Source organism: Microcaecilia unicolor, chromosome 6 (genome assembly GCF_901765095.1).
Source record: "Microcaecilia unicolor chromosome 6, aMicUni1.1, whole genome shotgun sequence".
Lineage (NCBI taxonomy): Eukaryota > Metazoa > Chordata > Amphibia > Gymnophiona > Siphonopidae > Microcaecilia > Microcaecilia unicolor.
In genome coordinates, this window is record NC_044036.1 from 288,520,747 (window position 1) to 288,546,927 (window position 26,181).

The 26,181-nt window shown below is 42.7% G+C and overlaps 1 long non-coding RNA gene across 1 annotated transcript; it reads left to right on the forward strand.

Annotated features, from left to right (window-relative positions):
* Positions 1-445: 445 nt before the first annotated feature.
* LOC115473110 lies at positions 446-26,162 on the forward strand. The gene is made up of 7 exons (XR_003942607.1): positions 446-475; positions 8,612-9,216; positions 9,945-10,178; positions 14,664-14,850; positions 21,598-21,674; positions 22,177-22,306; positions 26,063-26,162. It is a non-coding gene; the product is annotated as an uncharacterized LOC115473110 (long non-coding RNA).
* Positions 26,163-26,181: the final 19 nt, after the last annotated feature.

The window sequence follows — 26,181 nt, forward strand, 5'->3', positions numbered from 1 at the left end:
GTGCAAACCGGAACAAAGCTGGTTTCTCAGCAGCTATTTACGGACTGGGCCGAAAAGCAACACATAAGTGCCAAGTCCGTGCCGCTCAGCGTGCACTTACCCCCGGAGTGAATGGCGCTGCCTGTCTCCATGGTAACTATGGTAACAGGAAGTACTGAGGCTACTGCTCGTGTGGAACGTCGAAATCAGAATGGAAGATCCCGTTGCACGGAGGTCTACAATCTAACCTCCTTGTAGGGTTATTTACCCCTGCCGTAATGCTGGCGCTCTCAATCTAGCCTCCTTGGTCTGGCCACCTGCCCATAGACATCTTCTGCCATGCAGGTAGATGGGTAAGTTTACAGGTTTCCATAACAACCGGTGCTCAGCCTGCAGACCTTTGGCCTCGCGCACCGGATGAGGTCACTTCCGGCGAGAAAGTAGGTAGTAGAAGTCAAAAGCGTGTGAGAAATTTAAAGAGGAAGCTGTGGCACTGGTAAGCATGGAAAGGGGAGGCCTTGGGTGGGATGCGCGCATTTTGCCGTGGGACGCTTTCAGTGGCCAGAGCACTGCTGTCTACCTGGGGTGTAGGGTAACGAAGTGCCGATCTGTTGTGCCCGTGTGCTTTTTAGAGATACCAAGTCTTCCCCACCAGGTAGGAATGTGTCACGCTCGTATAAAGCTCGCTCACTTAGAGCACAGATCATTAGAGAGGCAAGTATAAAGGAGAAATAGAAACGGCGCTGCCAGCAGGAAGAAATCTAAGTATACTGCCTCCCTATCTAGGCCATCACTTTTTCCTGCCTTTATAAATAGATATTCTCTCTACGCACATACTTCAATCCACGGTGTGGAGAGCAGTTTCCAGTCTGTAATATTTACAGACTAGTAAAAAAGCCCCGTTTCTGATGCAAATGAAACGGGGGCTAGCAAGGTTTTTTTCAGAGTGTGCATGTGGGAGTGTGTGTGTCCCTGCCCTCCCCCTTCCCAGTCCAGTCCTTCAGTGTTGTTTCCTGCTGTTCTGTGTTTGTGTTACAGAGAGAGTGAGGGCATCTCTCTCCCCTCCCCCCTCTGAGTCCTTCACTGTTTCCTGGGATTTCGTGCTGTGCTGTTTTCCTTCACTCATGGGGAAACCGGATATCTCTGGCGCTTCACACTTCCGGCTGGAGGCTTCAGTGGTGCCTTTATATATATATAATAATATATAGAAGATGGTGCCTTTTATATATATATAGATATAGAAGATATTACTCCCACTCTGTCCTTTCAGAGGCTCCAAACGAAAAGCAATTATTTTTTGCTGTTTTTTTTTCTGATTTATACTGTGGGCCACTGTGAAAAATCTCACTCTTTGGTATCTCTGCAGTCAACTTCAGAGTGTTCGATTCTGTAGGCTTAACCTCAGGGTCTCAGATTCCTGTCATTTTCCACCAGCTTGAAATTGGTTCCTAGAGGGAAACATAGGGGAATCCGAGTTTAGAAAGTGAAATCTAAAAATAAAAATTAAGATTTGAAAAGTTTAATATAATTTTTTACCAAGTAAGACATCCCGGTTGAAGTTCACAGTTATTTTGTGGTACATTATTTATTTATTTGTTACATTTGTACCCCACATTTTCCCACCTATTTGCAGGCTCAGTGTGGCTTACATAGTACCGTAAAGGCAATCGCCAAGTCTGGTAGGGGAACAAATACAATGTGATGTTAAGGTCGGATAGGGTAGGTATGATACAGGCACATTAGGGGTCAAAGATAGGGGAGGTTATATAGTGTCCAATACAATATATGGTTTTGCTGTGTTGCAGAGCTGAGGCATTTATGTTGGGTCGGTATGGTACGCCTTATTGAAACAGGTAGGTTTTTAGTGATTTCCTGAAGTTTAGATGGTCGTAGAATTGTTTTCACACCTTTGACAGTGTGTTCCATAGTTGTGTGCTAATATAGGAGAAGTGGATGCATAGGTAGCTTTGTACTTGAGTCCTTTGCAGTTTGGGTAATGAAGGTTTAAATATGTTCGTGATGATCCAGTTCTGTTCCTGGTTGGTAGGTCTATGAGGTCTGTCATGTATACCTGGGAACGGGCCTCCCAATGGAAGTGGTGGAGATGAAAAAATTATGGGCTTTTACAAAGCTACTCTACCGACTCTCAGCGCGGCAAATGAGAGGAAGCCCATTCAGTTCCTATGGGCTTTCCTCTTATTTGTCGCGCGGGAATTGCTAGCACAGCTTTGTAAAAGAAGCCGTATCAGAATTCAAGATAGTTGGGGACAAGTCCATAGGATCTCTAAGGGAGGTGATAGGGAGAGTAGATGGCATGGATGGGCAGACTGGATAGGCCATATGGTTGTTATGTGCCCATATTTTTCTCATTCTTTAATAATAATAATAATAATAATTATTATTATTATTATTATTTATTGGGATTTATTAACCGCCTGTCATGAAACACCTAGCCACCTGCCTGGGCATTACCCCCGCAGCCACTTAGAGGGTCTATCCCCAGCACAGCTCAGATCCGCCTGCATCTCCTGCTTGTGCTCTACACTACACACCCTTCTTCCACCAACTGGGTCACAAACCGCCTGCGTGAGTCTCCTGCTCGCCAGTTATCCCCAATGATTTCTAGGTTACGGGGGCCATACTCCCAGTGTTCCCACAGTTCTCAGAAAGCATTCACAGACCCCAACACACAAACCACCAGGATTCTTTATCCAGATCAAGACAGGCAGAATGAACAAACAAACAATTGTGTTTATTCTCAAAACTTGGAACAGTGGACAAAAATGTGCAGTTGGCAAACAATAACAGGTAACTGAAATATGGATCAATTATAACACTAACTAAACATCTATATACTGTCTAAACAGTATCTGGGAAGATCAGGACATATAATTGTTCACAGAACCTTAGCAAAGAGATCTGTCTCCCTTTTCTTCCAGGCCAAGACTGAATCAACAGCCAGCATCTGCTTGGGTAATTTCAGAACTCCAGGCCAATCATAGCCCAGAAACAGTCAAGTTTCAATAAAAACTGGTTACATCACTACAGCACTTCTTATTATCTGTGTGCCAAATAAAAGAAAGAGAAGTCCGTCCCTCTGTACCAGCTTTAAGCATAAACATGCACCATCTGTTGGCCAAACAGACATATTTAAGACAGGAAAATATCCAATACGTTTACAGGCTTAAAACACACTGTTTCTTCACACTGCCTTTAAGAAGGAGATTCACCCAAGGCGGTGTACAGCAGGTACAGTTTAACATAAAACTTACAATTTTGCTAACAGCATAACAATAGTAAAATAACCAAGAATAAACATAAATACAATAAACGAGGTAAACTTAAAAACTGTAAATTGAAACTTAATAATAGAACTACCGTGAAACAGTATCAAAAATATACACATTTAACAGCACTAGAATTCAAATACCAGTGATCTAATGCATGCTTATTAGGTGTATCAGTAGTAGTATGCTAACATTGTATCATAACATTCAAGTAACATAGAGATGATGCTAAAGATTTTCTACAATACGGCTTACCATAAAGCTGAGGGACCAAGAGCGTATATGATGGGAACAAGATGCATGGTACAGCGTCACAAAAACGAAAATCGGATTCTGCCCCAGAGAACTCTGAGATGTGAAGAAATCAAAGTCATAGAACTGGAGTAGCTGCATAAGACAGACACACAACTGCCATATGCTTCTCATGTAATTTGTTTAAAAATGTTAATTGGGGTGTGTGTATGTATTCATTGTACACTGTAAGAATAATATTGTTTTTGGCAGATTTTGTACATTTTACAATACCTTTCTTTATGCGGAGTATATACGTAGCTTATATGTTTTATGCATTCCAATATTTTCGCATGCTGTATTTTGTGAATTTCCTGTGTTTTTAACATAATTCAATCAGTCAAGGGCTTTTGAAGCATGTGCTGAAGTATCAGCTTTTATATAAGTTTTATATTTGTGCTGCTGCTTTCAAATAAAAGCTAGATCTTATTGCTGTACTATTTTTACTCCACATTTTGTGAGCTTGGAGGATGAAGAGGAAGTAGAGAATTGACTGTAATGTAAATAGTATTTTTAAGTTTTTTAGCCATTTCTTTTTATGTTGTAAGGTGCACTGTTTTTAGATAGTTACAGATTAGACAACTAGCCAATGTTCATTCAAAGTGCCATAATAATTGAACACAAGGTGGCAATCCAAAATCTGAGTTTCAGAAATTTTTCTTAGAAACTACTACTCATTAATGTTACAAAAGTACAACTTCTTTGTTTTCAGATGATTGGGCTGTTAATTTGTTCTCTGTAAATCTATCCAAATTGTTTAAGTTTGGCCAGCAATAATCAAGGTTGAAGTTTAATATTCCTGATTATTTAAGTTTATCTATCACGATTGAAGTTTAATCCAATACCTTTCATTACTTATTATGAAAGTGAACTTTCTTTATCTGACTACCTAATCCACTCTGTTACCTCCATTTTACTATGTATTTTTCTTTTCCGGAATTGGTGATCACCATTACGGAACAATGTAAGCCACATTGAGCCTGCAAATAGGTGGGAAAATGTGGGATACAAATGCTACAAATAAATAAATACAATCAGTTTTATAGTTAAGCAAGAGATAAAGAACTGATCTAAGTTACAGTGTGTGTATAATAATAATATTTATACGCTATAACACCCGAATAATGAAAATGAAGCTGTTCAGAGCAAGTTTCTTTATTGTATTCAGGGAGGTATAATTTGTGCAGTGTTTAACATCACAATCATTTTGAAATGTTGCTGTGTATCTTCAAAGCATAATACAATACATTATCCAAGCAAGCCGTATCTAAAAACACTTCATAATATATGTTCTAAAATTCTATAATTGCATTAGTTTATCCTTATAAATTCACCACACTTTTATACTTAACATGCTATTTAAATACAGCATCAGAATTATTAGGTTTCTTTACTGGCTTAAGTATTGCAGATTTAAGAGAGTTTAGCAGTGTACTTTAGAAATACGTAAAAAGGGGAGAGTGGAGTTAAAGGTGATCCCAAGGCTGTGAGGATGGAAAGATGATTGTTTCATTTACAAAACTAGAGAAAAGGGGAAGAGAAGGAAATAGGGTTGGGGGAGAAAGATAAGTTCTATCCATAAAGATTAACCCCCTCTTTTTTTTTTTTTTATTAAAACAAAGCTGCACTAGCGGCAATGCATTGTCGCGCGACTTTGTAAAAGGTAAGGTAAGGCACTTATGCAGGTAAATCACTGAAACAATCTACTATAATAAAACTCACCCTCAACGTTCTGAGGACACTGATGTCAGTGAAGCCAAGCCCTGACTTCCTTCAAAAAGGTTCGAAGGTTCGTGGTGGTGAAGCCACCAAAATCGCTCCGGGCCCTGCCCTTGAGGGCGGAGCAATGGCAGAACAACGAAGGGGTTGGCAGGGAGGGAGGGGGGTGGGAAAACGCTCCGGGCCCCGCCCTCACATCAAATGTCATGTTGGGGGCGGAGCAATGGCAGAACAACGAAGGGGTTGGCCAGGGAGGGATGGGGGGGTGTTGGCGACGAAAACCTTGCTAACGCCCGTTTCATTTGCTCTGAAACGTGCCTCTTTTACTAGTAGTAGATTGTAGTAACTTTGATTCTGAAATGTAGAGGCCAGCTGAATTTTGGTTTCAGTTTTGGTGCTGAAACCAGCCAGAAATTGGTATTTGGCCTTGGTGCATTCTGTGCTGAAACAAACTTTGTGCTGTGTTTAATGTGCTCCCCCGAACAGGAGCAGGCTGCACTCCCTCTTCCCCACCCTGCCTTGGCCTGTGAGTGGGGAGGAGGAGGAGTTCAGGAGGGGAGCCACTCCTGTTCAGGGGTGGGACAAGATTTAGGGGAGTAGTAACCCAAGACTCCACACTTCCCTCCTTGCTGCAGCATCACATGCTTGGAACAGACTTGAATTTAGTGTGTAATGTCCCTTGGGCCTTATTTAAATCCACTGTAAAAATCCACTGTTTTAAGGCTGCTTTTAAATTTTAACCCCACACTCTTGGTTTTAATCATTTTCTTAATAAATAACATACAGAAACTAAAAGAATTGGGAAATGTCATCTTGATTAGATTGTAATCTTTATTTAGAGAGAATGGTCTCTCAGACCTACTTGCACACTGCTGCCTGCAGCTAGTAGTTCTATAGCAGGGGTGGACAACCTGCAGCCCACAGGCTGAATGAGGCCCACCACTGAATTTTATGTGGCCTGTGCGACCATGGGAATTATACACAGAAAATGTCATTAACCAGAGTTTTGGTGATTTAAATACTTTATTTCACAAATATTTTCAGAATAGCCACTCTAGCAGTTTGTTTCCATGATTTTTAGTTAATATTTTACTTTATTTATCACAGAAGGTCTGCATTTCTGATTCTGACATTATGTAATGTTGCAGCCTGCTAGGGATAGTACTGACATTCATGTGGCCCTTGGTGTATAAAAGTTGACAACCCCTGTGCTATAGAAATGATAAATAGCAGTAGTAGCTATAGACAGCTACCAAAGGGTTATTAGAGGACAGCCTCAGAATTGCTTCTGGGAACATTTTTGTGGGAAATATTGCTGAGGAGATACTAGGAAAGGTTTGTCTCTGCAAATATGCAGCAGAAGGACATCCCTGATCGAGAAGACAAAATATGGAGTTATCTAAGAAAGTTTCTATACAAAAAAGTGCAAAGCCATGTTTTTTGAGGAGAAGGAATGCAAGGGAGATTGGTAGGAGGAGAATTGTGAGAAAGTACATTAAGGGCTAAAGTTTATGAGAAGTAAAATGGAGAAATTAGAAGGAACGTAACAAGTATGCGATAAGTTGAAGGCCAGAGTAAGTGAAAATGCAAATTGTTGTCACACCTGCATCCTTGAGAAGGAGTTTTTGCAAGCAGACAAGTATTAACAGCTTGATAAGTGAGAAACAAATAGCTTCCTCTGGAATGTTATAACTAATTTGTGAAATCAGCTGTGTCAGCATCTTTCTTACTCTTTGTTTCAAACCCATATAAATCAGTCCTGGACCCTGTATAATCAGATTACGCCACAGGCTGTTTTCAGTGTTTTCTCTTGCGTGTAATGGCATTCTAATAAAGGCTTACATAGGTATTATCAGATGCTCTTTGCATTACTGACTTTTCCGGTTAACAGGAGTGAGATAGTGATAGTGATGTGTACCAATGAGAGGAGTGACCTTAGGATGAGATAGTGATGTGTACCAATGAGGGGAGTGATGTAGTTGGGGTTAGATAGTGATGTGTACCAATGCGGGGAGTGACTTTGGGGTGAGATAGTGATGTGACCAGTGAGGAGGGTGAGATACTGATGTGTACCAATGGAGTGGCCTTGGGGTGAGATAGCGATGAATACCAATGAGGGGCGTGACCTTGGGGGTGAGATACTGATGTGTACCAATCAGGAGCATGACCTTGGGGGTGAGATACTGATGTGTACCAATCAGGAGCATGACCTTGGGGGTGAGAAACTGATGTGTACCAATCAGGGGTATGACCTTGAGGTGAGATATTGATGGGTACCAATCAGGGGAACAAATTCAAAGTGAGGATTTTTGAAAATTTCAAGGTAGCCCAAACAGTGGTCAGAGGAATGTTAGGGTTGCTTCAGCACAGGCATAACTAATAGAAAAAAAGGTGATACTTCCCTTTTATAGGTTGTTGGTGAGACCTCAACTTGTGTTTCAACTAGATTGTAAACTCCATGGAGAAGAGACTCCTTTGTGTATCTATACAGTATTAGGTACACCAAGGGGCTCATTTTCAAAGCACTTAGACTTACAAAGTTCCATAGGTTACTATGAAACTTTGTATGTCCTGTGCTTGAAAATGCACTTCTTAGTGGCACAATGGAAATATTAAATAGTAGGAGTAGGAATATTTAGGCTGAACCATTGAAAAGATAGGCATATACGCAGTGCTTTTTTGAGGGGGTACTGAGTACCGACACCTTTTCTATTGTCTGCCAACATTGACCTATGGTCCCCAAGTTTTAATGAAAGAGCTCAGTCTCTACACACCAATTCTGCTGTCATAGATTCTGTGACTGGTTGCAAGGGTCCTGGCTATTGTGGAGTGGGTCCCTCAGTGATCACCCTACCCCTGAACAGTGGCCTGGCATTTGAATACCGGCACCTTTTTTGCTAGAAAAAATGCACTGCGTATAAGTGATCCAGTGAAGGTACAACAAAACAACGTAGGGTGCGCATCAGAAGACTGAGTTTACTTGGGCGTGGGGGGGGGGGGGGGGGCTAGAAGTGTTGCAAAAGAAGAAAAGGGAATTGTAGGACAAGGGGAATGATATGAGCTTAACAATGACAGACTTGAGTAACTTTTAGAAGTCATTTTTTTTCATAGAAAACGGTGGTGGATCCCCAAAATGGCCTCTTGATTGGGGGAATGGAACAAAACTAGAAACTCTGGATAACTACAGAGGATTCTTAGGTTCTGAGAAATGAAGATGAAGCTTAAGGTTAACAAAAGAAAACATATAGGACAGTCTCATATTGTCCTTATCTACCGTCAGAGTTTGTGCTTCTGCCATTACAGGTTTCTGATCATAATCTTCTTCTTTTCCATAGGGAAGGGGAAGAATGGAGGAGGATTTAAACTTCAATAACTGTACAGCCATTTATGGTCTGAAGAAAAAGAAGAAAAAACACAAGAGTCAAACAAACCAAAAATATGATGACAATTACGGTCTTTCGTTTGCCAAGATATCAGAAGCTCTGCCTTCAGAGATCGGTGAGGGTCATAAAGTGAAGAGGAAGAAAAACAAACACAGCAAAAAAGAAAACTCTAAAGAGTTTGAAACCAAAGGGAAAGGAAAGAAAAGAAAACACAGCTCTGATCTGCAGGAGGAAGACAGTGAGCCCACTGTAGGACTGCATGAGAAAGAGAGCTTTATTACCAGTGATACTTATCATTTTTTTATAGTAAAGAAACGGAAGACTGTCCAAGCAGAGCAAGATGAGGTGGAAGAATGGAATACAGAACATGTCGAGGAGGAGCATCATTCTAAAAAGAAGAAGAAAAAGAAAATGAAGAATAAAAAAAGATCCTCTGAGGACAAAGTGCAAGAGGATATTGTGGAACCTTCTTGCCCAAGCACTGAAAACCTGAACAGTGAAAATGAGAGGGAAGCAATGTCTCACAGCTTGGCAAAAAAGCTCAAAAAGAAGAGAAAGTAAGTGTAGACAGTGTATGGTCAACGTATAGCAGAAAGGGCAAGGGATTCACAGAATACTGTTACTATGGTTTTCTGTGGCTGATACTGCAGAGGAGTACTAGGGAAGTGTTGGGCATCCAGTTCTAACAATGCAGGATTGTATGAAGAGAGGTGCAGTATTGTACTGGGTGAAACCCACTTCCTGATTAATAAGAGTCCTGTGCCCACTATGATCCCCTTTTGCAAAGCAGTATATCAAATTTTGATATACCATCCAGAACAAACATCAATAAGGATCCTGTCTGAACTTTAGTTAAAGTGCACTAGGCAGTCCTGGGGTATATAATGTTGTACATCTGAAGATACCAATAACTCTATACAATAATTACCATTCTTTGTTTTAGAGTCCGCCTAGGTGTCTGATGTGATGAAGGGAATGTAGCTCTCGGTAATTAATCATGAAAGTGTTGTTAGTTCAATAGTAAGGTGTCACCTACATCTTTTTTTTCTTGATCTTTTATTTCCACATATCCAAGACTAACACAGCAATCATTGTACTTGTCATCATGTTGACATGTTGCATAAACATGTTTCAGAGAAAGCAGAGAGGTTCATTGGAAGAAGCGAGTAATGCCATTTCAAAGACTCAAGTAGAGCACCAGCATCATAAACCTTATATTGGTCTTTTCTGTATTTTGCACAAAAAAAAAGTGGAAGTCAGATTTATCTTTTAAATTTTTTCTCAGGTTGCAGGTGTCTTTGATGGCTGAAAGCAGTGGAGAAATTGGCTTCTAGTGAATCTGAACCAGTGGAGACAGCACAAGAAGAAACAGAGGCACTGGCTTTTTCCAGCCTTTCTCATGAAGCAGCCCTGAAGGAGATGGAAGAGTTTATTCCTCATGTGAGGAGCTTGTGTCGTACTACAGTATTATCTTTATTGAAGAATGACTTGCCCAGATTTCGGGTGTTCAAAAAGCTTGGTGAGCCTCGGGGAGGGAATTGTCACTATAGGCCAGATCCAGTAAATGGTGCCCAAAGGCGATGTTATAATCCATGCTAAACTAGTATTCTGCGTGTAGTGACCTTTATAGAATACTGTCTTAGTGCACATTTCGTTCCTAACTTTGAGCGCGATCACTTACACCTGCCAAAAGCTGGTGTAAATGCTCAAGCCCAACTGATGGCAGTCACACACACAATGTAGGTATTCTGTAACATTGCACCTTATCTCTGAGAACGCTCCTGACCTGCCTATGGCCCTCCCATAGCCACACACCCTTTGGGTGTGTGCTATGAAATTTAGGTGCAGATGTTATAGAATAAGGTATAGGGCAGATCTGTGCGTAACTCCTAATTGCTGTCAGTTAAGTGCTTGTTAACACCAATATTGATTTAGTGCCACATGCAGATCTGTTTTCTGTGCCCAAATTTGGCAATCTATATGGAATCCGAGGATATGTGCACAAATAGCTCTCATTGATCTCATGCACAGCTTGCAATCCAGCCTGTCCTTAGTTTCTTTCCTTAGTTTTTGACCTTACCCAGGGCGTTTTATAAAAGATACAAATATCAACAGGAAAGACTTAGTGAAAAGTTGAGTTGGATATGTGTGTCAAAGCTAATTCAAAATAATTTTTTTTCTTTTGCTCACAACCTTTTTTGGTAGTAGTTCAAGGCAAATTACAATCAAAGTAGATATTTCCTTGTTTCTGAAGACTTACAATCTAATTTCCTAACCGAGGCAATGGAAGGTAAATGATCTTGCTCAGGCCCTCACCAGCAGTGTCATTGGACTTGAACCCTGGTTCTCAGACTGCCATTCTCACCACTAGGCTATGCCTCCACTCCTTAAAGACTGGGGGCACATAGTTAAAAATCCGTATAACCACAAAAAGGCCTGAGTGTGTACAAGGCAATAAGGAGTCAGAGGGAACATGAAGGAACAAAATAAAGGTTAACACAGAGAAATAGGACGGAATAATCCATGGATGCACTTAAAAATGTAGACAAGATGCTGAAGTGACAGCATTACCGTCCCGAGGAGCCAAAATAGAAGGAGAGGCATGGGAGTTGTTCGGGGACACTGGAATGGAAGAGATTTATAAGCTCTGAAGGGGACAAACAAAAGATTAGGGATTCCAGCAGTGCATTAATACATTCATCTCACATTCCAGTTGAACATACTAGGACATGGTCTCCAAACGGGTTAATATTGCACATACCATAACTGAAAGGAACCTCACTCCTATGCCAGGGGTGTACTGTATATTATCTCTCAAAATTCTTTCATTCATTCAAGTATTTATATACCACGTGCTAATGCTCACTCAACAGTTGCTTGTTCCAAACAGAGTCCAAAAGGTGTATGTGCACAGACAGCATATAAAGATGCACTTGGAAGGAGCAAAAAGGGGCAGTCCAGGGGGACAAGGGCCATAGCAAGAGACTGAGTGAAAGCCAGAGGTGGTTTTCAAAGGGGGATGACTGAAATAAATCGTGGTGAACCTGGAAGGTGTACTGAGCCAAATCAATAAAGTAAAGAGTACGTTTGGGAAGCTTGCCAGGTGCCCTTGGCCTGGATTGGCCGCTGGTCGTCGGTGGACAGGATGCTGGGCTCGATGGACCCTTGGTCTTTTCCCAGTATGGCATTACTTATGTATTATGTACCTGTAATGGATAGCATGGATCTCAGTGGTACTGAAATAACTCAAAACATGCAATTGCTGATCTGCTGTTTGTATCTGTAACCTGTCACCTTTACCTAAAGATTGGAGGGGTGGCCATGTAATGCCGATTTAAAAAAAAAAAAAGGTTCCAGGGTGAACTGGGAAATTACAGTCTGGTAAGTCTGATGATAGTGCTGGCAAAATTGTGGAAAACTATTATAAAGAATAAAATCACAGAACACATAGATATACATGGTTTAATTGGACAAAATCACATGGATTTCAGCCAAGGAAGTCTTGCCTCACCAATTTGCTTCATTCTTTGAAGGCATGAGTAAACTTGTCAATAAAGGTAAGCCGATTGATGTAGTGTAATCTAGATTTTCAAAAAGCTTTTGACAAAGTTCCTCATGATAGACTGCTGAGAACATCTAGAGAGTCATGGGATAGGAGGCAATGTTCTAATTGTGGATTAGGAATTGGTTATTGGACAGAAAACAGAGGTAATGTTAAATAGCTATTTCTCTCAGTGGAGGAGGGTGAATAGTGGAGTGTTGCAGGGATCTGTACTGGAACCGGTGCTATTTAACATTTATAAATGAGCTAGAAATTGGAACGACAAGGGACGTGATTAATTTGGCAGATGACACATAACTATTCAAGGTGCTAAAACATGCAGACTGTGAAAAATTGCAGGAATAGTTTAGGAAATTAAGACTGAGCATCCAAATGGCAGATTAAATTTATGTAGACAAATGTCAAAGTTGATGCACATTGGGTTAGAATAATGTGAATATAGTTACCTGATGCTAGGTAGAAAAAAAAAAAAAAAAGAAAAACACCAAGAAAAAGATGTAGGTGGTGTTGTAGATAATACGCTGAAATCTTCTGCCCAGTGTGCAACGGTGGTAAACAAAAAAAAAACAAACAGGATGCTAGGTATTATTAGGAAAGGGATAGTAAATAAGACCAAGAATACTACAGTGCCTCTGTATTGCTCCATGGTGCAGCCTCACCTTGAGTACTTGCGTTCAGTCCTGTTCGCCGTTTCTCAAAAAGATATAGCAGAATTAGAAAATGTTCAAAGAAGAGTGACTAAATGATAAAGGGGCTGGAACTCCTCTCATATGAGGAAAGGCTAAGAGGTTACGGCTCTTCAGTTTGGTAAAAAAGACAGATGAGGGGGAGTGAGGTCTACAAAATCCTGAGTAGTGTAGAAGTGTTTCCCTAGTCGATCCTGGAGTACCCCCTTGCCAGTTAGGTTTTCAGAATATCTACAATTAATATGCATGAACTTGATTGTGCATACACTATCTCCATTATACCAATCTCTTTCTTGCATATTCATATGGAATCCTGAAAAGCCTGACTGGGAAGGGAGTCCTGCAGGACTGACTTGGGAAATACACCTGTAGAACAAGTAGAAGTGAATCAATTTTGTACTCTTTCCAAAAGTACAAAGACTAGGGACACTCAGGAAAGTTTACATGAAAATACTTTTAAAACAAATAGGAGGAAATATTTTTTCACTCAACAAATAGTTAAGCTCTGGAACTCATTTCTTGGTGATGTGGTAAGAGCGGTTAGCGTATCTGGGTTCAAGAAAGGTTTGTAGAAGTGCCGGAGGAAAAGTCCATAATCTACTTTTGAGATAGACATGGGGAAACCACTTCTGGACCTGGATTGGTAGCATGGAATGTTGCTACTATTTGGGTTTCTATGCAGGTACTTGTGACCTGGATGGGCCCTGAATGGAAACAGGATACAGGGCTAGATGGACCATTGGTCTGACCCAGTATGGCTATTTATTTTATTCATTTTATTTGTAGCATTTGTATCCCACATTTTCCCACCAATTTACAGGCTCAATGTGGCTTACATTTGCTGTAGTGGAGGTTGCCATTTCCGGATCACAAAATTACAAATGGTGTTACGTTAATGTGCATACATACATGGTAACCTAGATGGAACATCACATACATGGAACAGTTCATGGTATATATATATATATATATATATATATATATATATATATATATATATATATATATACCGTGTGCATGCGTACATGGTAAAGAAGAATACATTATGGTATTGCATGAAGGTTCCTGGGTGATAATTGGATTATAACATACATTCTAGAGCGTGGGACAGAGTTCCAGTCCTGATAATTTTCTTTCCATTTGTCCTTCCCGCTATTCCAGAGGCCTCCCCAAGGTTTCTAAGATGTTTATTCTGTGCGAAGTAATGGGTCAAATAATGACTGTCACCTTGCATGAACTACCTGCATATCTCTTGTTCTCTGCAAGTTTCCAGAGATGAGAGAGATCCACACAATTGTTTATCTGGTTAGTGTTAGGTTGGCAAGTTGTTTAAGGTTGTTGTGTTTATTCTGTGTTTCTCCTTACTGCTTGTCTACATAAATACTGAGTAGCTGGACTGGATGCCAAGAGAGAGATGTCTCAGCTCAGTTTTCAGTTATCTATCTTCACCTGCTGTTTGATGGACATAACTATCCCACATGTTCTGGAATAGTGGGAATGAGTAATAAAAAGACCTAATGTCTCCTTTGTAAAAGAGCTTTAAAAAATCAATCATTGGCATAAAAATACCACAATTTCAAAATATTCTGAAGTATCAATAACATTTCGAAGGACTGTATCATTTCCTGCATAACCAATAGCAAAAATAATCTTCACTTTAAGCTGCAGTATCGTTGGACAGTAATATTTTGACTGAAGAGAAATGCTCCTTATTGCTTCAACAGTAGGAACAAACAGACCCTGCTTTCTTTTCCAGGTATCCCTATAAAGCATGCAGATTCACTATGGAAGAAAATCAACAGATACGGAAAAATGTGGAAAAGTTCTTAGAGCTAAGTGGAATAGATTTCTGCAGACAAGCTGTTTAATCCCAAGCGATACCCAGAAGAAAAGTGGTGCAATTAAACAAGCTAAATTACAGAATCAGTTTTTACTCCAGATTGGTGAGTAGAATATGACTGGAAATAGGTTGAATGGGTAACATGTGTCTTAAAGCCACATAAGACAGCTGTTGTTTTTCACCCCTTCTCTGCCCAAGAAATGGCAGGATGCTGTGATTCAGACATGTGAGTGGTAATTGTACCTATCAGTATCATTTGTGCCAACATGGGTGAGTAGTATCAGATAAAAAGTTAGTAGGTTTGATGAGCCTCAGCAAGCTTTCAGTAATATCTTGGCACCTGGCAGACAACACACCTCCCGAGACATCATATCTGGTCAGGCAGATGGAAGCGTCTGTACCCCTCAGAATGGAATTGTCAACCACCACTACCTTTCGCAACCTGTTCTTTTAGTTGGTAACGCTGTGCCCTTAACTGGTGTTATCAGAGGCTTCCTTCAACTGTTAGTTTGTCAATCTAAACTGATGTTATAGTGAACTCTAAAACACAACCTAAAATACTAAATTCCTTAGCGCTCCTCTGGACCGCCCAGAATGTGACTGATGGGTTGTGCACGCCTTCCAGCAGGTGAAACTGAGAAAAAACTGTGACTGTAGCTAGCCATAGAGCCCTTGCCAGCTAGAGAAGGCCCAGTAATCTCAGTCTTCAGCAGGTGGAAGGTGGTGAGCCCTTTAGCCTCAGTCCTTTCTTTCTATTCTTTAATTCTTGTCATCTTTCTAGTTAATCTTCTTGATTGTTAGATTGGTTGCCTTAAAAAAAAAAAAAAAACCTGTTTCAGAGGCAGAGGTCCGTGGGGGCCTCTTAGTGCTTTGGGGGTGCTACACTCTGGAAGCCGAGTCCCTACCCCTATTTCCTCCCTGATATCTCTTTGTTGCTGGCTATTTTAATCTTTATTTTATTCTGTTGCTGGCACTTTAAAAGTAAAGCTAAAACAGAAAGTTTTCCTCAAGCTCTTCAAGGGAGGAGCTTTGGAGGTGGGGTGAAAAGATAAATTTTGGGCCCCCGGTCTGCTGGTTTATGCAGAGCCGTTCTGGGTCTGTTTGTTTAAAAAACCGAGCAGGGCAGCTCCTTTGCATCTTTGTTTGGGTGATCAGCTGTTTATTCGCGATGTCGGAAAAACTCCGCCGCTGCTCCGTCTCTCAGTGGCGGGGGCTTGGTTCGAGTGGGGTGTGTAGGTAGTGCACTGCTGCGGAGGACCAGGGTGCAGGACCGGGAAAATCGTCGGTGTCGCCGATGGGGGGGGGGGGGGGTCCGATGCCGGTGTTTTGTCGGTGGTCGCGTCCCCCTCCCCCCCTGGTGCCGATTATGCCTCGCCGCCTGCTGCTCCTCTGGCTCCTCTGCCTGCTGGGCCTATTTCTGTTTCACAAACACCTGTTTTGCCAGCGGGGGAAAGAGGTTTTCCTTCTGAATTCGTGGTACAGATGTACCAGGCTTTTCTCCTGCACAAAGCTGCACCTGTGGTCCCTCCTGGGAGAAATGCTATGGAGGGTTCTTCTATAGCTCAAAGGCGTTTTAGATTCGCTGAGGAGGAGCAAGATCTTTCTTTTTATGTGGATCAGGAGATGCCTGCCTTAGATGAGGAGGTATGTTCTCCTGAGGAGCAGTTTGCTGAGGAGCTGGAGCACACAGCAGAAGGTGAAGAATCTCTTCCTGTGGGAGAGGATCCTTCGGTGGTAAGGATTTTTCATAAAGAGGACCTTCAAGAGCTTATCTCGCAGGTTTTCTTCTACTTTGCATTTTGATGATCAGGATCTTCAGGTGTCCGAGCCCAGATAGGTGGATTTGCTGGTCAAGGGTATTCGCAGAGCAGGTAAGTCCTTTCCTATGCATCAGGATATTAGAGAGATTATTCAGGCTCAGTGGGAGATTCCATGATTCTGCTTTTTCGACTTGCTCAATCTATGGTCATGCTTTATCCGGTCCTGACTCAGATAAAGACCTTTTTGCGCCCCCCCCCCCCCCGGTAGTGATTGCGGTAGTCCCGCTGTTACCAAAAGCGAAACACGGTTCCGGTGGATCGTGGTACAGCTCTGCGAGATACCCAGGATCGTCGTATTGAAGCTTTGCTGAAGAAATTCCTTTGATGGTTCTGTTCTGGCAGTGCAGGTTTGCAATTTGTGGGTCCCTGGTAGCGAGAGCTTGTTTCCGCTGGTCAGAGAGAGTGTTTGGGGCTGTTCTTCAGATGATCTTTCGGCTATTGATAATGAGGTGGCAAAGCTGGAAATAGGGGTTCAGCTTTTTGGCTGATGCCCTTTATGATTGTGCTTCGGGCTTCTTCTAAGTTCATGGCTCTTCTTTCGGTCGCTGCCCGTCGTACACTTTGGCTGCGTGGTTGGTCGGCAGATGCAACTTCTAAGTCCAAGCTTAGTAAATTTTCCCTTTAGGGGTTCTTTTCTGTTTGGAGAAGAATTAGTGGTGCATAGCCTGGGTGAGGCTAAGTTCCAAGGTTGCTGGAGGATCGTCCTAGGCCCTAGGGGGTCTGGTTGTGGCACTTTCTCTTGTCGTGGTAGGGACCGTGATTTTCGTCGTTTTCGGCCAGGCAGAGTTTTTCAGGGTCAGCGCTTCAGATTTCTCCAAAGGACTCAGTCCTTTCGAGGAGGTCATAGAGGGGGGCGAGAGGCAGGGGGTTCCTTTTCCTCCTGTTCCCATCCTCAACAATGAAGGTTTGCAGGCCCAACCTCTAGTTCTGGTGGGTGCTCGGCTGGCACAATTTCAAGGGAGGTGGGCCCAGATTACTTCGGATCAGTGGGTATTAGAGGTTATTCGAGAAGGGTACGCATTAGAGTTTGCTCATCCTTTATCGGATGGCTTCATAGAATCCCCTTGCCGTTCTCGCATCAAGGCCAGTACCGTCAGAGATACTGTCAACAGACTTCTGGACCTTTGTGCCATTTGTCCAGTTCCTTTGGCGGAGCAGTGTCAAGGCCGTTACTCCATCTACTTTCTGGTTCCCAAAAATGAGGGCTCCTTCTGACCAATTTTAGATCTCAAGGCGGTGAATCAAGCTCTCAAGCTGCCCGCGTTTCGTATGGAGACTTTGCGGTTCGTCATTGTTTCGGTGTGGTCTGGGGAGTTTCTGACTTCACTCGATCTTACAGAGGCCTACTTCCACATTCCTATTCATCCTGCGCATCAACGTTACCTTCGTTTTGCAGTGCTGCATTGCCATTTTCAGTTTCGGGCTCTTCCCTTCAGACTGGCGACTGCTCCTCGTACGTTTACCAAGGTCATGGTAGTTGTAGCTGTGGCTCTCAGAATGGAGGGCATTTTGGTCCATCCTTATTTAGACGATTGGTTGATTTGGGCAAAGTTGTACCACGAGAGTGTTCAGGTGACAGCTCGGGTAGTAGAATTTTTACAGTCCCTAGGTTGGGTAGTCAATGTACAGAAGAGCCGTCTTGAGCCTTCTCAGTCGTTGGAGTGTCTGGCAGTTCTGTTCGACACAAAGCAGGGTCGAGTGTTTCTTCCGCCGGCTCGTGTCCTCAAGTTGCAGACTCAAATTTGTCAGTTCTTGCAGTTTTCGAGTCCGTCGGCAAAGGACTATCTTCAGGTTCTGGGATCCATGGGGGCAGCAATCAAAGCAGTACCCTGGGCCAGGGCTCACATGACTCTCCAGAGGTCGTCCCAAATGGATTCTCTTCATCAAAGGTTGCCACTTTCACTCCAGGTGAGGACCAGTCTTCGATGGTGGCTTCGAGAGGCCAATGTGACCAAAGGTATGCTGCTAGAACAACCCAGCTGGACTGTGGTGACGACAGATGCCAGTCTCCAAGGCTGGGGAGCTCACTGTCAGGGACAGTTTGCTCAGGGTCTCTAGTCTCGCCAGGAGATGTGTTTTTCAATCAGTCTGTTAGAGACCAGAGTGATTCGTCTGGCGCTCCAGAAGTTTCTTTATCTGCTGAGAGGCCAGGCAGTCTGAGTGATGTCGGACAATGCCACGGCGGTTGCATGTATCAATCGGCAAGGAAGGACAAGGAGCCTGCCGTTGGAGAGAGAAGCGTCACTGCTGCTTCAGTGGTCGGAGGTCCATCTGGTAGCTATTTCAGCGGCTCACGTGGCAGGGGTCCTAAATGTCCAGGCAGATTTTCTCAGTCGTCACTGGCTCGATCCTGGAGAGTGGTTGCTAAGCGAAGTGGTGTTTCGGCAACTGGTCAATCGTTGGGGGTCGCCCGGGATGGATCTGTTTGCCTCAGCCGGCAATGCAAAGCTTCCTCTGTTCTTCAGTCGTCACAAGGATCCCAAAGCACAGGGCGTGGACGCTCTTCTTCAATCATGGCTGGTCGGTCTAATGTATGCTTTTCCTCCGTGGCCTCTGATAGGACGTCTTCTTCAGGAAGTCGAGTCTCACAGGGGACGTCTGATCTTGGTAGCACTGGATTGGCCTCGCAGGCCATGGTACACCGACCTTCGGCGTCTTCTGGTGGATGTTCCCTTCAGACTTCCGGTCACACAACATCTGTTGTTGCAAGGTCCGGTCATTCTTCCGGATCCGGATCGATTCTGTCTTATGGCCTGGCTCTTGAGAGGGCTAAGCTGACTAAGAGAGGTTATTCCGCTCAGGTCATTACTACTATGCTTCACTCTCGCCGTCGTTCTACTTCTTTGAATTATGTGCGCAGCTGGAGGATATTTGAGGAATGGTGTAAGGAGTTGAGCCCAGTGGTGTTGCTGGCCTGGATGGCACCCGGGGGGGGGCGCCGATGCGCCCCCCCCCCCCCCGGGTGCAGCGCCAATGTGCCCCCCCCCGGCGAAATGACACCCCCCCCCCGGGTGCACGCCGCTGGAGGGGGTGCCGCGGCGCGCACCTGCTCCTCCGCGTTCACTAACTTCGTTCGTTTGCTGCAGCTCCCTCTGCCCCGGAACAGGAAGTAACCTGTTCCGGGGCAGAGGGAGCTGCAGCGAACGAACGAAGTTTAGCGAACGCGGATGAGCAGGTGCGCGCCGCGGCGTGCACCCGGGGCGGACCGCCCCCACTGCCCCCCCCCTCCCCTTGGTACGCCACTGGTTGAGCCTTTCTCCTTTTCGTACTTCAGTTTCGCAAATTTTAGATTTTTTGAAGCAAGGCTTTGACAAGGGCCTTGCTTTGGCTTCTCTTAAGTGCAGATTGCAGCTTTGACATGTTTTCCCTGGTCGTGTCCAAGGGAAATCTCTTCTAGTCATCCGGATGTAGTACGTTTTTTTGAGGGAGTTAATCTTCTTCGTCCTCCGTCTCAGAGTTCTTTTCCTCGTTGGGATCTGAATTTGTGCTTTCGGTCTTACTAAACCTCTCTTTGAGCCCTTGTCGTCCTGTTCTCTGAAAGACTTGACTTTGAAGACAGTATTTTGGTGGCCATTGCTTTGGCTAGGCGAGTTTCGGAGTTGCAGGCGTTGTCGTGTAGATCGCCGTTTTGGAGTTCTGTGATGATCGGATAGTTTTATGGCCAGTTCCTTCCTTCCTTCCCAAGGTTGTGGCTCGGTTTCATGTTTCTCAGCTGTAGTTTGCCTGCACTAGGTTCTTTCTCCAGTTCAGAAGAGCAGCGTCATTTGAAGTGGTTTGGATGTCAAACGAGTGTTGAACACTATATCAAGTCTTCTGATGACGTTCGGTTGGTCTGATCGTTTGTTTATTCTGATTTGAGGCTCGCACAAAGGGTTCTTGGCTTCTAAGCCCACTATTTCTCGATGGCTTAAAGAAATGATTGCCTCAGCTTTTCTTCTTTCTGGGAAATCTGTTCCAGAACATACTAAGGCTCACTGTACAAGAGGTCAGGCAGCCTCTTGGGCAGAGCGTTGTCTGTGTGCCTCTGAAGACATTTGTAGTGCGGCGACCTGGTCGTCTTTGCATTCTTTTTCTAAGCACTATCATTTGGACAGCCTCAGTCGGCAGGTTGGCTTTCGGAGCGCACATTTTGTCAGCGGGGCTACTAGAGTCCCTCCCACAATTTCACTGCTTTGTTACTTCCCATCAGTCACATTCTGGGCCGTCCGGAGGGACGCTAAGGAAGGGTAAATTAGGCCTTACCTGCTAATTTCTTTCCTTTAGTCCCTCTGGACTGGCCGCAGATCCCTCCTTCAGATATCTGTATGTTCCGACGTTAAGAGAGTTTTTCTTTATTTGGAGCTGTGTTGCTGGTTGGTAGTCTATTTCTGTGTTTAAAAAAATATATATATAATTTAAAGAGTCCTGTTTTGCAGGACCATGTTATGTTTGGAGGCACTCACCCCTTTGTTGGCAAAGTGCCGGTGGCTGCTCAGGTTTTTGGGTGGCACAGTTTATATGTTTCTTCTGTGATTTTCCTTCTACTTTGGTACTTATTACTGGATCTTTCTGTAGCTGGGAAGGGCTCTTATTGGCTAGCTAGAGTCACAGTTTTTTTTTCTTAGTCTCCACCTGCTGGAAGGCATGCACAACCCATCAGTCACATTCTGGGCTGGTCCGGAGGGACTAAAGAGAAAGCAAATTAGCAGGTAAGGCCTAATTTACCCCTATACTTTAAAACAGCTTTTATATGAAACCCTAACAGAAACTTTAAAGGTTGTACTATAATATTGGCACACTTAGTAGGAACTGCTAATGTGTTTTCAGTGATGACCAAAACTGAGGAGGGAATTGCTCTCAGTAAACCACAGACATCCTTTCTGTTTCAAGCTTCCTCCTCTTGAGTGTCTCAGAAGTCCTGATGGATTCTGGGAAAGCAGTGCATGTACAGCTCATACTGGCTAATAGTTTTGTAATGGACAGAAAGAATACTTTGCAGCCTAGCAGACATGTTATGAATGACTCTTGTGTTTTCTGCGCTTTATTTTAAGCGGCGGTATAACCTCGGACCTGTAAGCTAGTGCTGATGCGGGCAGAGAGATATTTAACATCTACAGTTACAAGGAAGGTAAGAGAACTGATGGCTTCTTCTAAATTCAGCAGATTTGTCCAGCTTAGAGCAAGTCTGGATAACCACATGCCCTGGTGCTTAGAGATCTAGAAGAGGGGACACTGCTTTTCCTCCAAAGAAATAATACACCTATCTTTAATAGATTGAGAAAAATGTGAATATGTAAATGAGAAATGTAAGAAAGTATGGATAGTTTTACAACTCTCTTAGAGGAGAAACTGACTTATTGAGAACAGTGAGGTAATTTTACAAACATTTTTTCATACATGAAATGCAGATTTCTGTGGGAAAAGTTTCCTTTAAAATTAGGTCATGTTTAAAAGTAGGTGCTGTGCAAAATGGCATGTACTTGTAGAGTAGGTATGCTCAGGAAAGGAGTTAGAATGGAGTATGGGTGAGTCATGATGTATGCGCAGGCAGGTGTGATGCCTATGCCTTCAATCTAGGTGCAATTTCTTCTTGGTTTTGGTCCTAATGTAGAGCTAACCTTCATCATTAGGTACACAAAGGAAGAAGAAAGAAAATTAAGAAAGTATCATGCTACATGTGGCAACCAATGGAAGGTGATTGGCGAACTGATGTGCCGCAGTACCATTCCATTGCCTTGAAGTACTCCCAGCTGAAGACTGGTAAGTGCTGTGTATGAATTCAGAGAAACCAGCAAAATCAAAACCAAGGCTGCTTCTATAAGTTCTGGCAGACCCAACCAGTGGACCGTTCCTGTTTGTTTTAGAGCAACTCCTGCCACAGAACAGCTGGAATTATTGTAAGCCTCATTGTCAGCTTGTCATAACTACAAATTCAAAGCAAAATAAATTCAGCCTTTCCTTAGCTCTCCATACCATTCCTGATGAGGGGTATATACTTCCTACCATCAGATGGGGAGACTGAGAACTACTGAGTGACATCATCCTATAAGGTCCTGTGCAAACCCTGAGCCAGCCACTATTTCTCAGTCTCCCAGCAGATGGTAGGTGAGTACCTTTGCAGCCTGTTCTGGTTAGGTCTTGTTTGAGTGTGTTGCATTTGGCCCTGTGGGTAAAAAAAGAAAGAGAAACAAAAGGAAGAGCAGAGAATTTATATGAGAGCTTTGGCTCTGAGGAATAAAAACAAGAAAACAGAGAACAGAATGCATGTTGTAGAGGCTTGGCTAGCCTTAGCTTCTGTGCCCTAGGGGTGTACAAAGTTTTGGGTCCTTCCTCCTCCATCTGGAGTTGTGCTTGTGCCTTGGCCCTCTCCCCACTATGTGCTTGGAGGGGTTAACTTGATGTGCCCCCCTGGAGGAGAAGATAACAACCGGCAGTCCAAAAAAAAGAAAAAAAACAATGCAGCTGTCTCCTGATAGTGTGGGCTCAGCTCCAAGCCCTTCAAAAGGGTTGTGGGGAAGACATGTTGAGCAGTGGGAAGCACTTGTCCTAGGCAATGCTAGTGACCTCCTTGCAGATTTACAAGGTCATTGAAAAAATACCCTTATCTTCATTTTACCTTTAAAAGTCAGAAGTGCTTTCTGGTTTTATTTTGTGATTGGGGAAGTGGGGGTGTTTATGTTTGCTTGTTTTTTATCCATCCTTCACATCACTCCTGTTCAGCTTGTTTGGGATGATGTAGAAAACCATATGTTTTAAATATGTGAAACCATATATTACTTTAAAGTAAATGTAAAACTTTTGAGCCCTTAATTAAAAATATAGGTTGTGATACATATCATGGGGCCAACCACAAAGATGACTTGGTACATGAGCTTTTGAGACCGCACAGCTCTATTCTTCAGAAGTTACCATATAAATCTATGTACGTAATATGGTAGAACAGAGAGTGGAATAAGTAGCTAGCATGAACAGAATGATAGTACAAATACACTGACTTCATTGGCTACCAGTGAAGTGCAGTACAAAGTGTTGACATTGCTATTTAAAGCATCACATCAAGCAGGACCACTATATTTAGTGCAGGCAGTTCAGCTTCATAAACCAATAAGTTGTTTAAGATCTGAGCATACAGGATATCTCTCTTGCTTCGTCAGTTGGCGTATATTTTGTAGAACCCATGTTTACCACCTTTTCCATAGTGGGACCTTTGCTGTGGAATAAACTTCCCAGGACACTAGCGATTGTGTGCTACTCTGCAGCAATTCAAAAAGGCATTGAAAACCCATCATTTTTTTGCAAGTCTTTTGTGATTGATTGATGATACGTCTCACTATAATTTGTCAGACATTATGTATAACAGTTTTGTGTTGGATTGTTATATATGTTTTTTTTTTCTGTAACTGCTTAGGAGTAGCAAGGTACAAATAAATAAAATACAATCAGGTCCCATGAAGAGGCAGCAAGTCAACCTCCTTTGGGGGAAGGATGCCAGTTCTCTAGCATGTGCTTGAGACTGTATTGGCTTTTCAGTGTCCCAGTAAGAAATATAAGGAGGAGTGATACTATTCAGGTTGTCAAGCTTGTACAGCAGGGAGTGCAGTAGATGGTGGATTAAGGGTAAGGAAAGAATGGTCACAGCCAGAAGTGGTAAAGGCTGGGAAGCTACATTTAGCTAGAGCTGTGTAGGCAAGAAAGCTGAGTGGGACAAATGTGTCCTTATCTGCCAACATCCATATACATCTCCAATGAATTTAATGTCATTTATTTGGTTAATTTAGAGACTGCTCTTCCTGATCAGCTTACGAGGTAGTATCAAATTCAAACATAAACAGAAAGGGAAATGTGCAACACAAAACAGAAGCAGCAGCACCTCCCAAAGTTGTGCAAAATCCAAACATGAAACAAATTATAATAAATTAGAATCATGGAGCATTGAGTTATTCAAAATTGGGAGTAAAGTGGTGTGGTAGCCATTAGTCCACTTTTAAAGGTAATAAATAGAAATAATCATAACATAGAAAAATAAATAGATGATACCTTGGGAGGTGTGGAGATGAAAACGGTAATGGAATTTAAACATGCGTGGGATAAACACAAAGGAATCCTGTTTAGAAGGAATGGATCTACGGAATCTTAGCGGAGATTGGGTGGTGACGCTAGTAATTGGAGAATAAAACCAATGCTGGGCGGACTTCTATGGTCTGTGCCCTGATCATGGCTGAATAGATATGGATGGGCTGGAGTCTAAATTTTAAGGGACTTCGATGTTAGCTTCAGAACTTTTAGTACAGGAACAGTGCTGGGCAGACTTTTACGGTCTGTGCACTGAGAAAGGCAGGGACATATCAAACTTGGATATACATATAAAGTAGCACAAACTCATTTTACATGGTATATCTTGTTGGGCAGACTGGATGGACCGTTCAGGTCTTTATCTGCCGTTATTTACTATGTTACATCTTTTGATTAGCTTTCAAAGGTAACCCTTCTTCAGATCAGAAATAAGCAAATGTTGACAAATATCAGAATATATAAGTGAAACACTAAAGCATTCCAACGACATTCTCACAGAAGAGGGAGAGGTAGGTTAGGTGAGAAACAGGGAGAGATGGGTGGATGAGAGTCAGGGAGAGATGGATGGTAGATAAGAGGGTGACAAAGCAGTAGAATTTTATGGTTTATAATGGTCTAGGAAACCAAGCTCAAAAAGAAGAGAATAGCACAGTCCCTGCAATATGCCTAGATGCAAACTGTGCCAACACATCTCACAGGATCCTACAGTCACTCACATGGGAAAAACATTCAGCATAAAGGGTTCATTTACATGCTCATCCTCAAATGTGGTATATATCATTCAATGCAAAGAGTGTGAAGAAGGGTGCTATATTGAAAAAACAAGTCAGATGCTAAAGACAAGGCTCAATTTACATAGATAATACTTAACATTCCAGTGCCAACCAGGATGCCACCTCTGTAGGACAGCACTTCACAAAACCAGAACACTGCATCAATGATCTTATGGTAAGAATACTAAAAGGAAATGTTAAGACAATCCAAGAACGTAAGACCTTTGAAGTCAAAATGATGAAATATTTTAACACCCACAGACAATACTCAACAAAGATCTGGGTTTCCTAGCCCATTATAAACCATAAAATTCTATTGCTTTGTCACCTCAAGGAGCTGTATCAGGTTACATGTTGTCTATAATGTGGGATATAAATGCTATAAATAAATAAATATAAGGTGCCAAAAGCTATTAGTGTCCAGGTGGTGTTAAATAGAGGGTCCTGGGGTGCAGATGAAACGATTTATTGGGGGATCCCAGAGCAGCCTCCAAACACACACCCAGAGCTGCTCACGTCATCACATGACCTCCTATAGATATAAAATGTATTCACACACATGTGGTATTCTTTAATGTGCATGTGCTTCTCTGTTTGTGTGCCCTACTTCCTGATTTGATCTATGCACTCAGGTATAGTGGACATGTATATTTCATTTCTTTTCACTTAGCTGCATGTCGTGGGCCCTGGACTAAGGAGGAAACAGCAAGACTGCTCATGGCCCTGGAAGAGGTTATCCTAAACGGAAGTGACCCTCTGTCAGTTTCTGAAGTACAGGCAGAGAGTTCT